Genomic DNA, 13,630 nt, shown 5'->3' with positions numbered 1-13,630 from the left:
ACAACAACACAGAGTTACACATGGAGTAAACAATAAACAAGTCAATAACACAGTGGAAAAAATAAAAAAAATAGTCTATATACATTGTATGCAAAAGGCATGAGGAGGTAAGCGAATAATTACAATTTGGCAGATTAACACTGGAGTGATAAATGATCAAGTAAATGTGCAGGTAGAGATACTGGTGTGCAAAAGAGCAGAAAAGTAAATAAATAAAAACAGTATGGGGATGAGGTAGGTAAATTGGGTGGGCTATTTACCGATGGACTATGTACAGCTGCAGCGATCGGTTAGCTGCTCAGATAGCAGATGTTTAAAGTTGGCGAGGGAGATAAGAGTCTCCAACTTCAGCGATTTTTGCAATTCGTTCCAGTCACAGGCAGCAGAGAACTGGAAGGAAAGGCGGCCAAATGAGGTGTTGGCTTTAGGGATGGTCAGTGAGATACACCTGCTGGAGCGCGTGCTACGGGTGGGTATTGACATCGTGACCAGTGAACTGAGATAAGGCGGAGCTTTACCTAGCATGGACTTGTAGATGACCTGGAGCCAGTGGGTCTGGCGACGAATATGTAGCGAGGACCGGCCGACTAGAGCATACAGGTCGCAGTGGTGGGTGGTATAAGGTGCTTTAGTAACAAAACGGCACTGGGATAAACTGCATCCAGTTTGCTGAGTAGAGTATTGGAAGCTATTTTGTAGATGACATCGCCGAAGTCGAGGATCGGTAGGATAGTCAGTTTTACTAGGGTAAGTTTGGCAGCGTGAGTGAAGGAGGGGTGAATAAGGTAGGAGTTAAATGTGATGTCACAAGGTGACCACCAGGGGGTGAATAATGTAGGAGTTAGACGTGATGTCTCTCTCTCTCGCTCTCAATTCAATTCAAAGGGCTTCATTGGCATGGGAAACATATGCTTACATTGCCATAGCAAGTGAAATAGATAATAAACAAAAGTTAAATAAACAATAAAAAAATAACAGTAAACATTACACATTTCAAATGTTATAATATTGGCTAAGTACAGTGTTGTAACAATGTGCAAGTAGTTGAAGTATGAAAGGGAAAATAAATAAATAGATAAATATAGGTTGTATTTACAAAGGTGTTTGTGCTCCTCTGGTTGCCCTTTTCTTATGGCAACGGGCCACAAATCTTGCTGCTGTGATTGCGCACTGTGGAATTTCACCTAACAGATATTGGAGTTTATTCATGTTTGATTTGTTTTCTAATTCTTTACGGGTCTGTTTGATCTGTGGGAAATATGTGTCTTTAATGTGGTCATACAGTTGGCAGGAGGTTAGGAAGTGTAACTCAGTTTCCACCTCATTTTGTGGGACATGGGCACATGTCTTTTCTCGAGAGCCAGGTGTGCCTATGGCGGCCTCCCTCAATAGCAAGGCTATGCTTACTGGTTGGTGAGTGGACCCCAGACCTCACAACCAATGGGTTCGATAACTGATTGAAGTATTGGGATGTTTTATGTTCCTTGTGATGGCATAGAAAGCCTTCTGGCCTTGTCTTTTAGATCATTCACAGCCTTGTGGAAGTTACCTGTGGTGTTAATGTTTAGGCCAAGGTAGGTGTAATTCTTTATGTCCTCTAGGGCAAGTGTCTAGACAGAATTTGTATTTGCTGTCTTGGCTACTGGACCTTTTTGGAACACCATTATTTTAGTCTTAGATTTCTGACATTTACTGTCAGGGCCCAAGTCTGACAGAATCTGTGCAGAAGATCTAGATGCTACTGTAGGCCCTCCTTGGTTGGGGACAGAAGCACCAGATCATCTGCAAACAGTAGACAGTAGATGCCAATTAGACATTTGCTCAGGACATTGCTGTCACTGAGGAAATGTTGGAATCCAGTGTGTTCTGGTGGTCTTTAATAGCTGGTTCTAAGTTTAGTAAATGATCACGTATATGTTTTTGCTCTTGGTTCTTGTTATCCTCTTTGGCCAAGGAGGCGACCCACCTTGACAACATCTGGTGAAAGTGCAGAGTGCCAAATTCAAATTACAGAAATAGTAATACTAAACATTCATGAAAATACAGGTGTTATACATCGGTTAAAAGATTAACTTCTTGGGCCTCCCGGGTGGAGCAGTGGTTAAGGGTGCTGCAATGCAGTGTCAGCTGTGCCACCAGAGACACTGGGTTCGTGCCCAGGCTCAGTCGTAACTGTCCTCGACCGGGAGGTCCGTGGGGCGATGCACAATTGGCCTGGCATTGTCCAGGTTAGGAAGGGTTTGGCCGGTAGGGATATCCTTGTCTCATCGCGCACCAGCGACTCCTGTGGCGTGCCAGGCGCAGTGCACGCTAACCAAGGTTGCCAGGTGCACAGTGTTTCCTCCAACACATTGGTGCTTCTGGGTTGGATGCACGCTGTGTTAAGAAGCAGTGCGGCTTGGTTGGGTTGTGTATCGGAGGACGCACGACTTTCGACCTTCGTGTCTGTACGGGAGTTGTAGCGATGAGACAAGATAGTAGCTACTAACAATTGGATAAATAAAAAAAGGTTAACTTCTTGTTAATCCAGCCGATTTGTCAGATTTCAAAAAGGCTTTACAGAGAAAGCATACCATGCTGGGGACAGCGCCCCGCTTACAAAAGCATACAAACATTTTCCAACCAAGTAGAGGAGTCACGAAAGTCAGAAATAGCGATAAAATAAATCACTTACCTTTGAAGATCTTCATCTGGTTGCAATCAGGGTCCCAGCTACACAATAAATGGTTGTTTTGTTCGATAACGTCCCTCTTCATATCCCAAAAACTCAGTTTTGTTTGCGCGTTTTGTTCAGTAATCCACTGGCCAAAAGGTCTAATTTTTCTTAATTTTTCAGAAAACAAGCCTGAAACCATGTCTAAAGACTGTTGACATCTAGTCCAAGCCATAGGAACTGCAATCTGGGCCCTAACCACTTACATAGTCAATAGGCTTTCAATATAAAACCACTCACATAAAAAACAATCCCATTTCCTGGATGGATTTTCCTCTGGTTTTCACCTGCCATATCAGCTCTGTTATACTAAACAGACATTATTTTAACAGTTTTAGAAACTTCAGAGTGTTTTCTATCCAAATCTACCAATTATATGCATATCCTAGCTTCTGGGCCTGAGTAACATGTAGTTTACTTTGGACACGTTTGTCATCCAAACCTCAAAATACTGCCCCCTAGCGTAAAGACGTTTTAAATGACTGAAAAGGTTGGAGAAGTGGTTTATCCATACATCTCCATTTTTGATAGATAGCTCTTCGTGTTGTTGTTTGTTTAGTGTGTTCCAATTTTTCCAGAAGTGATTTGAATCCATGGATTTTTCAATGAGCTGTTTTCTGAACTCCTGTTCCTTCTTTTTCTTCGTGTATATCTTGATTGTTTTAGTGTTTCAACATAGTGTTTGTCTCTCTCTCCCTGTCTGTCCATCACTCTGTCTCTCTTTGTTTGTAAGATAGTGTTTCTGACTCCTCTCTGTCAGTCTCTTTCCTTTCCCCTCCAGGTCACACCTCTGAGACCTTTATCCTCTCTTTCTCCTCTCTTAATCTCCCGTTATCTCTCCATCAGTCTGTGTCTCTTTGTTTGTAAGATAGTGTTTCTGACTCCTCTCTGTCAGTCTCTTTCCTTTCCCCTCCAGGTCACACCTCTGAGACCTTTATCCTCTCTTTCTCCTCTCTTAATCTCCCGTTATCTCTCCATCAGTCTGTGTCTCTTTGTTTGTAAGATAGTGTTTCTGACTCCTCTCTGTCAGTCTCTTTCCTTTCCCCTCCAGGTCACACCTCTGAGACCTTTATCCTCTCTTTCTCCTCTCTTTAATCTCCCGTTATCTCTCCATCAGTCTGTGTCTCTTTGTTTGTAAGATAGTGTTTCTGACTCCTCTCTGTCAGTCTCTTTCCTTTCCCCTCCAGGTCACACCTCTGAGACCTTTATCCTCTCTTTCTCCTCTCTTAATCTCCCATTATCTCTCCATCAGTCTGTGTCTCTTTGTTTGTAAGATAGTGTTTCTGACTCCTCTCTGTCAGTCTCTTTCCTTTCCCCTCCAGGTCACACCTCTGAGACCTTTATCCTCTCTTTCTCCTCTCTTAATCTCCCGTTATCTCTCCATCAGTCTGTGTCTCTTTGTCGATAAGTGCTTGTGACTCTTCCTTTATACCTCCATCTTGTTCTCTCACTCTCTCTCAATGTAGGATATATCATGTGTTTAATCCTGCTGGTGGCGGAACATGCACCCAAACATTGCTGTGACAGTGCTGTGATCTACAGTACGACATGGCTGCTGTCACTGTGAGGCAAGGTCAGCCACAGAGGGAACAAAGACTTGACAATAATCTCACCTGTGATGCATTTGCCCACGCAAAAATGGCCATCACACACACACACACACACACACACACACACACACACACACACACACACACACACACACACACACACACACACACACACACACACACACACACACACACACACACACACACACACACACACACACACACACAGAAGGATGAGATATTCCACCTGCATGGTTAACACAGCAAAGGTTAAAACACACTGAGTGACATTGCAACTGGCTCTGCAACATCCAACACAGATGACTTCCACATACCTGTCAGTCTTATTGATCCTGTGTGGAGCGACAGTTGTAACAGTCTTTCAGCGTGCTTCCTGTTTAGAGCAGCGTGCAACATGCTTCTAATCATTGGTTGCCATGTTGCCATTCCAGTTAATCTGACTGTTATATGTGCTGTTTGTGATGTTGCTGATGTTGAATGATAATGGATTGCATTTGAGTGCTGCGTATTTCTTAACATCCAAACCAAATCACTCACGTATCTCGCTGTCTCTCTCCATCAACTGATGGAAGGGGATTTTCTTGACTGCTTTCATGTTTTAAGACAATGTGTTCATTCATTTTAGATATGACTTGTTGAAATCAAAGATTAACAGTACAATGGGAATACAAGGCTTCAAATCAAATGTATTTATAAAGCCCTTCGTACATCAGCTGATATCTCAAAGTGCTGTACAGAAACCCAGCCTAAAACCCCAAACAGCAAGCAATGCAGGTGTAGAAGCACGGTGGCTAGGAAAACTCCCTAGAAAGGCCAAAACCTAGGAAGAGACCTAGAGAGGAACCAGGCTATGTGGGGTGGCCAGTCCTCTTCTGGCTGTGCCGGGTGGAGATTATAACAGAACATGGCCAAGATGTTCAAACGTTCATAAATGACCAGCATGGTCGAATAATAATAAGGCAGAACAGTTGAAACTGGAGCAGCAGCACGGTCGGGTGGACTGGGGACAGTAAGGAGTAATCATGTCAGGTAGTCCTGGGGCACGGTCCAAGGGCTCAGGTCAGTTGAAACTAGTAAATTATCTCCCTCTCTGTTTCACTTTCTCTCCATCACCATTCCTTACTCTCTATCCTTCTCTCTATCACTATCCCTTACTCTCTTTTCTTCTCTTTATCTCTATCCCTTACTCTCTCTTCTTCTCTCTATCACTATCCCTTATTCTCTCTCCTTCTCTCTATCACTATCCCTTACTCTCTCTATCACTATCCATTACTCTCTCCTCTCTATCACTATCCCTTACTCTCTATCCTTCTCTCTATCACTATCCCTTACTCTCTCTCCTTCTCTCTATCACTATCCCTTACTCTCTCTTCTTCTCTCTATCACTATCCCTTATTCTCTCTCCTTCTCTCTATCACTATCCCTTACTCTCTCTATCACTATCCATTACTCTCTCCTCTCTATCACTATCCCTTACTCTCTATCCTTCTCTCTATCACTATCCCTTACTCTCTTTTCTTCTCTTTATCTCTATCCCTTACTCTCTCTTCTTCTCTCTATCACTATCCCTTATTCTCTCTCCTTCTCTCTATCACTATCCCTTACTCTCTCTATCACTATCCATTACTCTCTCCTCTCTATCACTATCCCTTACTCTCTATCCTTCTCTCTATCACTATCCCTTACTCTCTCTCCTTCTCTCTATCACTATCCCTTACTCTCTCTCCTTCTCTCTATCACCATCCTTTACTCTCTCTCCTTCTCTCTATCACTATCCCTTACTCTCTCTCCTTCTCTCTATCACCATCCCTTACTCTCTCTCCTTCTCTCTATCACTATCCCTTACTCTCTCTCCTTCTCTCTATCACTATCCCTTACTCTCTCTCCTTCTCTCTATCACTATCCCTTACTCTCTCTCCTTCTCTCTATCACCATCCTTTACTCTCTCTCCTTCTCTCTATCACTATCCCTTACTCTCTATCCTTCTCTCTATCACTATCCCTTACTCTCTCTCCTTCTCTCTATCACTATCCCTTACTCTCTCTCCTTCTCTCTATCACTATCCCTTACTCTCTCTCCTTCTCTCTATCACTATCCCTTACTCTCTCTCCTTCTCTCCATCACCATTCCTTACTCTCTCTCCTTCTCTCTATCACCATCCCTTACTCTCTCTCCTTCTCTCCATCACTATCCCTTACTCTCTCTCCTTCTCTCCATCACCATTCCTTACTCTCCCTCCTTCTCTCTATCACTATCCCTTACTCTCTCTCCTTCTCTCCATCACCATTCCTTACTCTCTCTCTCCTTCTCTCTATCACTATCCCTTACTCTCTCTCCTTCTCTCTATCACTATCCCTTACTCTCTCTCCTTCTCTCTATCACTATCCCTTACTCTCTCTCCTTCTCTCTATCACTATCCCTTACTCTCTCTCCTTCTCTCTATCACTATCCCTTACTCTCTCTCCTTCTCTCTATCACTATCCCTTACTCTCTCTCCTTCTCTCCATCACCATTCCTTACACTCTCTCTCCATCTTATCTCCCTGTTCTCGCTCACTGTATGTGTCCTGAGGACAGAGTGAGTGAGTGTGTGTGTGTCACATGTGGTGCTGGTGGTGGGAGGAGGGAGGTTTGTCGTTAGGCTCTGATGTATCCAGAGGAGGCTGGTGGGGGGAGCTACAGGAGGATGGCTTAATTGTAATGGCTGGAAAGGAATAAGTGGAACCGAGTCAAACGTGTGGTTTCCAAATGTTTGATGTGTTTGATATCGTTCCATCGATTCCAATACAGCCATTACAATGAGCCCGTCACACCAAAGCTCCTCCCACCAGCCTCCTCTGGATTTAACCTCACACCACCATTTGGAGAGGGAAAAGAAGGACGAAAACAGCCCTTGTGAGGGAGAGAGGAAGATGGGAGGGGAAGGAGAACTTGTAGTAGGGTCAGAGGGGAAGGTGTGAAAGAGAGAGAGTGAAAGAGAGTGAAAGAGAGAGAGAGAGAGAGAGAGAGAGAGAGAGAGAGAGAGAGAGAGGAGAGGAAGGAGGACAGTGAGAGAAAGAGGGGAAGTTGTTGTGTTATTGGGGAAAGAGGCTGTTTATGTCTGATAAGCTGTTCTGTTTTGCCTGGCCATGCTAATGGAAATAGGATTGTATGAGTCTGGGTGCAATGTAGGTTGGTTTTCACCTCGTAAATGTGGAATGTTTGAGTGTGATGAATGTGATTCATGTAAATGTCAATGTGGGCACGCAGTATGTGTGATGTGTGTAAAGGTCTTCGAGGAGATATATTAAACAGGCTGGCCCACACCAGACAGCTCTAATAGACAGGACACATGGCAGTGGGCGGAAAGCACACATAACTCATGTCACGTGAGTAAGTCTCAAGGTCTCTGTGTGTGTTAAGAGATCCCAGTTCTCTTCTATAATTCAGTATCATTTTCTCTCTCTCTCCCTCTCCTCTTACCCTCATTCTCTCTCTCTCTCTCTCTCTTTTTACTCTCTCCCTTTCTCCTCTTACCCTCATCTCTCTCTCTTTACTCTTACCCTCATCTCTCTCTCACTCTCTAATCTTACTCTCATTCTCTCTCTACTCTTACCCTCATTCTCTCTCTCTCCTCTTACCCTCATTCTCTCTCTCTCTTTACTCTTAACCTCATTCAATTCAATTCAATTCAATTCAAGGGCTTTATTGGCATGGGAAACGTGTTAACATTGCCAAAGCAAGTGAGGTAGACAACATACAAAGTGAATATATAAAGTGAAAAACAACAAAAATTAACAGTAAACATTACACATACAGAAGTTTCAAAACAGTAAAGACATTACAAATGTAATATTATATATATATACAGTGTTTTAACAATGTACAAATGGTTAAAGGACACAAGATAAAATAAATAAGCATAAATATGGGTTGTATTTACAATGGTGTTTGTTCTTCACTGGTTGCCCTTTTCTCGTGGCAACAGGTCACAAATCTTGCTGCTGTGATGGCACACTGTGGAATTTCACCCAGTAGATATGGGAGTTTTTCAAAATTGGATTTGTTTTCGAATTCTTTGTGGATCTGTGTAATCTGAGGGAAATATGTCTCTCTAATATGGTCATACATTGGGCAGAAGGTTAGGAAGTGCAGCTCAGTTTCCACCTCATTTTGTGGGCAGTGAGCACATAGCCTGTCTTCTCTTGAGAGCCATGTCTGCCTACGGCGGCCTTTCTCAATAGCAAGGCTATGCTCACTGAGTCTGTACATAGTCAAAGCTTTCCTTAATTTTGGGTCAGTCACAGTGGTCAGGTATTCTGCCGCTGTGTACTCTCTGTGTAGGGCCAAATAGCATTCTAGTTTGCTCAGTTTTTTTTGTTAATTCTTTCCAATGTGTTCAGTAATTATCTTTTTGTTTTCTCATGATTTGGTTGGGACTCTTCTCCAGGTTCATCTCTCTGTAGGTGATGGCTTTGTTATGGAAGGTTTGTGAATCGCTTCCTTTTAGGTGGTTGTAGAATTTAACAGCTCTTTTCTGGATTTTGATAATTAGTGGGTATCGGCCTAATTCTGCTCTGCATGCATTATTTGGTGTTCTACGTTGTACACGGAGGATATTTTTGCAGAATTCTGCGTGCAGAGTCTCAATTTGGTGTTTGTCCCATTTTGTGAAGTCTTGGTTGGTGAGCGGACCCCAGACCTCACAACCATAAAGGGCAATGGGCTCTATGACTGATTCAAGTATTTTTAGCCAAATCCTAATTGGTATGTTGAAATGTATGTTTCTTTTGATGGCATAGAATGCCCTTCTTGCCTTGTCTCTCAGATCGTTCACAGCTTTGTGGAAGTTACCTGTGGCGCTGATGTTTAGACCAAGGTATGTATAGTTTTTGTGTGCTCTAGGGCAACAGTGTCTAGATTGAATTTGTATTTGTGGTCCTGGTGACTGGACCTTTTTTGGAACACCATTATTTTGGTCTTACTGAGATTTACTGTTAGGGCCCAGGTCTGACAGAATCTGTGCATAAGATCTAGGTGCTGCTGTAGGCCCTCCTTGGTTGGTGACAGAAGCACCAGATCATCAACAAACAGCAGACATTTGACTTCGGATTCTAGCAGGGGGAGGCCGGGTGCTGCAGACTTTTCTAGTGCCCGCGCCAATTCGTTGATATATATGTTGAAGAGGGTGGGGCTTAAGCTGCATCCCTGTCTAACCCCACGACCCTGTGTGAAGAAATGTGTGTGTTTTTTGCCAATTTTAACCACACACTTGTTGTTTGTGTACATGGATTTTATAATGTTGTATGTTTTACCCCCAACACCACTTTCCATCAATTTGTATAGCAGACCCTCATGCCAGATTGAGTCGAAGGCTTTTTTGAAATCAACAAAGCATGAGAAGACTTTGCCTTTGTTTTGGTTTGTTTGGTTGTCAATTAGGGTGTGCAGGGTGAATACATGGTCTGTTGTACGGTAATTTGGTAAAAAGCCAATTTGACATTTGCTCAGTACATTGTTTTCATTGAAGAAATGTACGAGTCTGCTGTTAATAATAATGCAGAGGATTTTCCCAAGGTTACTGTTGACACATATTCCACGGTAGTTATTGGGGTCAAATTTGTCTCCAATTTTGTGGATTGGGGTGATCAGTCCTTGGTTCCAAATATTGGGGAAGATGCCAGAGCTAAGTATGATGTTAAAGAGTTTTAGTATAGCCAATTGGAATTTGTTGTCTGTATATTTGATCATTTCATTGAGGATACCATCAACACCACAGGCCTTTTTGGGTTGGAGGGTTTTTATTTTGTCCTGTAACTCATTCAATGTAATTGGAGAATCCAGTGGGTTCTGGTAGTCTTTAATAGTTGATTCTAAGATCTGTATTTGATCATGTATATGTTTTTGCTCTTTATTCTTTGTTATAGAGCCAAAAAGATTGGAGAAGTGGTTTACCCATACATCTCCATTTTGGATAGATAATTCTTCGTGTTGTTGTTTGTTTAGTGTTTTCCAATTTTCCCAGAAGTGGTTAGAGTCTATGGATTATTCAATTGCATTGAGCTGATTTCTGACATGCTGTTCCTTCTTTTTCCGTAGTGTATTTCTGTATTGTTTTAGTGATTCACCATAGTGAAGGCGAAGATTCAGGTTTTCCGGGTCTCTATGTTTTTGGTTGGACAGGTTTCTCAATTTCATTCTTAGATTTTTGCATTCTTCATCAAACCATTTGTCATTATTGTTAATTTTCTTCAGTTTTCTATTTGAGATTTTTAGATTTGATAGGGAAGCTGAGAGGTCAAATATGTACTGTTAAGATTTTCTACTGCCAAGTTTACACCTTCACTATTACAGTGGAACGTTTTACCCAGAAACTTGTCTAAAAGGGATTGAATTTGTTGTTGCCTAATTGTTTTTTGGTAGGTTTCCAAACTGCATTCCTTCCATCTATAGCATTTCTTAATGTTACTCAGTTCCTTTGGCTTTGATGCCTCATGATTGAGTATTTCTCTGTTTAAGTAGACTGTGATTTTGCTGTGGTCTGATAGGGGTGTCAGTGGGCTGACTTTGAACGCTCTGAGAGACTCTGGGTTGAGGTCAGTGATAAAGTAGTCTACAGTACTACTGCCAAGAGATGAGCTATAGGTGTACCTACCATAGGAGTCCCCTCGAAGCCTACCGTTGACTATGTACATACCCAGCGTGTGACAGAGCTGCAGGAGTTGTGACCCGTTTTTGTTGGTTATGTTGTCATAGTTGTGTCTAGGGGGGCATATGTGGGAGGGAATGCTGTTAGCTCCAGGCAGGTGTTTGTCCCCCTGTGTGCTGAGGGTGTCAGGTTCTTGTCCGGTTCTGGCATTGAGGTCACCACAGACTAGTACATGTCCCTGGGCCTGGAAATTATTGATTTCCCCCTCCAGGATGGAGAAGCTGTCTTCATTAAAATATGGGGATTCTAGTGGGGGGATATAGGTAGCACACAGGAGGACATTTTTCTCTGTTAGGATAATTTCCTTTTGAATTTCTAGCCAAATGTAGAATGTTCCTGTTTTGATTAATTTAATGGAGTGAGTTAGGTCTGCTCTATACCAAATTAGCATACCCCCTGAGTCCCTTCCCTGTTTCACACCTGGTAGTTTGGTGGATGGGACTACCAGCTCTCTGTAACCTAGAGGGCAACCAGTGGGTCCGTCTCCTCTATACCAGGTTTCTTGCAGGATGACAATGTCTGTATTACCGATTTCTTTGGTGAAGTCCGGGTTTCTGCTCTTTAGGCCAAAGGCAGATGACCTCAGGCCTTGGATATTCCAGGATAATATAGTGAAGGAATTTTGTTCCATAGAGTGTCCAATGTTGTTGGTCGTGGTTTGGCCTCTCTCTACTCTTACCCTCATTCTCTCTCTCCCTCTACTCTTATCCTCATTCTCTCTCTCCCTCTCTACTCCTACCCTCATTATCTCGCTCTCGCTCTCTCTCTACTCTTACGCTCATTCTCTCCCGCTCTCTCTACTCTTACTCTCATTCTCTCTCTCTCTCTACTCTTAGCCGCATTCTCTCTCTCTTTACTCTTAACCTCATTCTCTCTCTCTTTACTCTTAACCTCATTCTCTCTCTCTCTCTCTCTCTCTCTCTCTCTCGACTCTCACCCTCATTCTCTCTCTCTACTCTCATTCTCTCTCTTTACTCTTACCCTCATTCTCTCTCTCCCTCTCTACTCTTACCCTCATTCTCTCTCTTTACTCTTACCCTCATTCTCTCTCTCTCTTTACTCTTAACCTCATTCTCTCTCTCTCTCTCTCTCTCTCTCTCTCTCTCTCTCTCTCGACTCTCACCCTCATTCTTTTTGACCTTTTTTCCTGTCCACGACCATTCTCTTGCCTACCCCTTTGGATTAATAAACATTGTAAGACTCCAACCATCTGCATCCAGTGTCTGCATCTGGGTCTCGCCTTGTGTCATGATAGTACGAACTGGCCATGACAGACCCAGCAGATTTGGACGAGCTCCGCCACGCTGTCTCCCTGCAAGGAGCCACAATTGGGAGACATGAGGAGTTGGTACAGGGCCTTTTGGAAGGGCTCAGGTCCTTGACGGTACGCCACAACCATGGGTTAAAGGCTATTATTGAGCAAATCAGGGAGTTAGCTCAGAGGCTGCCTGCCACCTCTGGGGAAAAAAACAATCTGTGGTGAGATTGTACAGCCTATCCCGGCTCCCAGAGAGCCCCGCTTACCTCCTGCGGAGCAATATTCGGAGAATCCTGGTCCCTGCTCTTCCGAGAGGAGTCGAAGCCACAAGAACTCTCTCGTGAATCTACGGACGGGTGACTTGGATACTCCTGAGCCTATGCAGTTGGGAAGAACTAGGCTATCAGTTTGGGAGCGCTCACAGAGGATGAATAATAACTATTGTCTGCACTGTAGCGGGGCAGGACATTGTATAGCTACCTGCCCTATTAGGAAACCCCTGTCTCTAGTGGGTACCAGTACTATGGTGAGTCAGACTGGGAGTTCCCTAATTCCCATCACCCGCACACACCTTTTTGCTCTTGTGCTGTGGGGAGACCAATCTAAGTCTCTCTGAGTGCTCATTGACTCTGGGCTGATGAAAATCTTATGGATGCCATGATAGCTTGGTATTCCCACTCAGCCTCTCTCTGTGCCCATGGATGTAGTGGGGCCGTCCGTCTGTCTGCATCTCGAAGGACAAGACCCTGCGTCCGTGCATTGACTACCCGGGACTTAATGACATTACTGTCAAGTATCGTTACCCAATACCTCTCCTCTGCGTTTGAACCTCTCCAGGTGGCCACCGTATTTTCCAAGTTGGACCTTCCAAATGCCTACCACCAGGTTCGGATACGCGAGGGGGATGAGTGGAAGACAGCCTTCAACACAGCCAGTGGACATTATGAGTACCAGGTTAAGCCGTTTGGACTCTCTGGCGGCCCTGTTTTCCAGGCTTTGGTTAACGATGTGCTCCGGGACATGCTTAACCGGTTTGTGTTCGTCTACCTTGACAACATCCTGTTTTTTCCCCGATCTGCACAAGAACATGTTCTTCATGTCAGACAGGTCCTTCAGCGCCTCCTGGAGAACCAACTGTTTGTGAAAGCTGAGTTCCGCCACTCTACCATCACCTTTCTGGGATATGTCATTGCTGAGGGCAATGTTCGTCTTGTATGTTTCCAAGTCAACCAGTGGTTTTCCCGTTCTACAGCTTTTTGCATTCTCCTTTTTCTAGTCCTCCCGGTTTTGACCCTTGCCTGTTTCTGGACTTTGTACCCGCCAGCCATGACCCCGAGCGTGTCTGCCACTCTGTACCTCCTGGACTCTAATCGGGTTTGACCTTTTTTCCTGTCCAGGACC

This window comes from Oncorhynchus keta, chromosome 34 (genome assembly GCF_023373465.1).
Source record: "Oncorhynchus keta strain PuntledgeMale-10-30-2019 chromosome 34, Oket_V2, whole genome shotgun sequence".
In the NCBI taxonomy this organism is placed as follows: domain Eukaryota; kingdom Metazoa; phylum Chordata; class Actinopteri; order Salmoniformes; family Salmonidae; genus Oncorhynchus; species Oncorhynchus keta.
The sequence above is the reverse complement of the archived record's forward strand: the minus strand, read 5'-3'. Positions refer to the sequence as shown.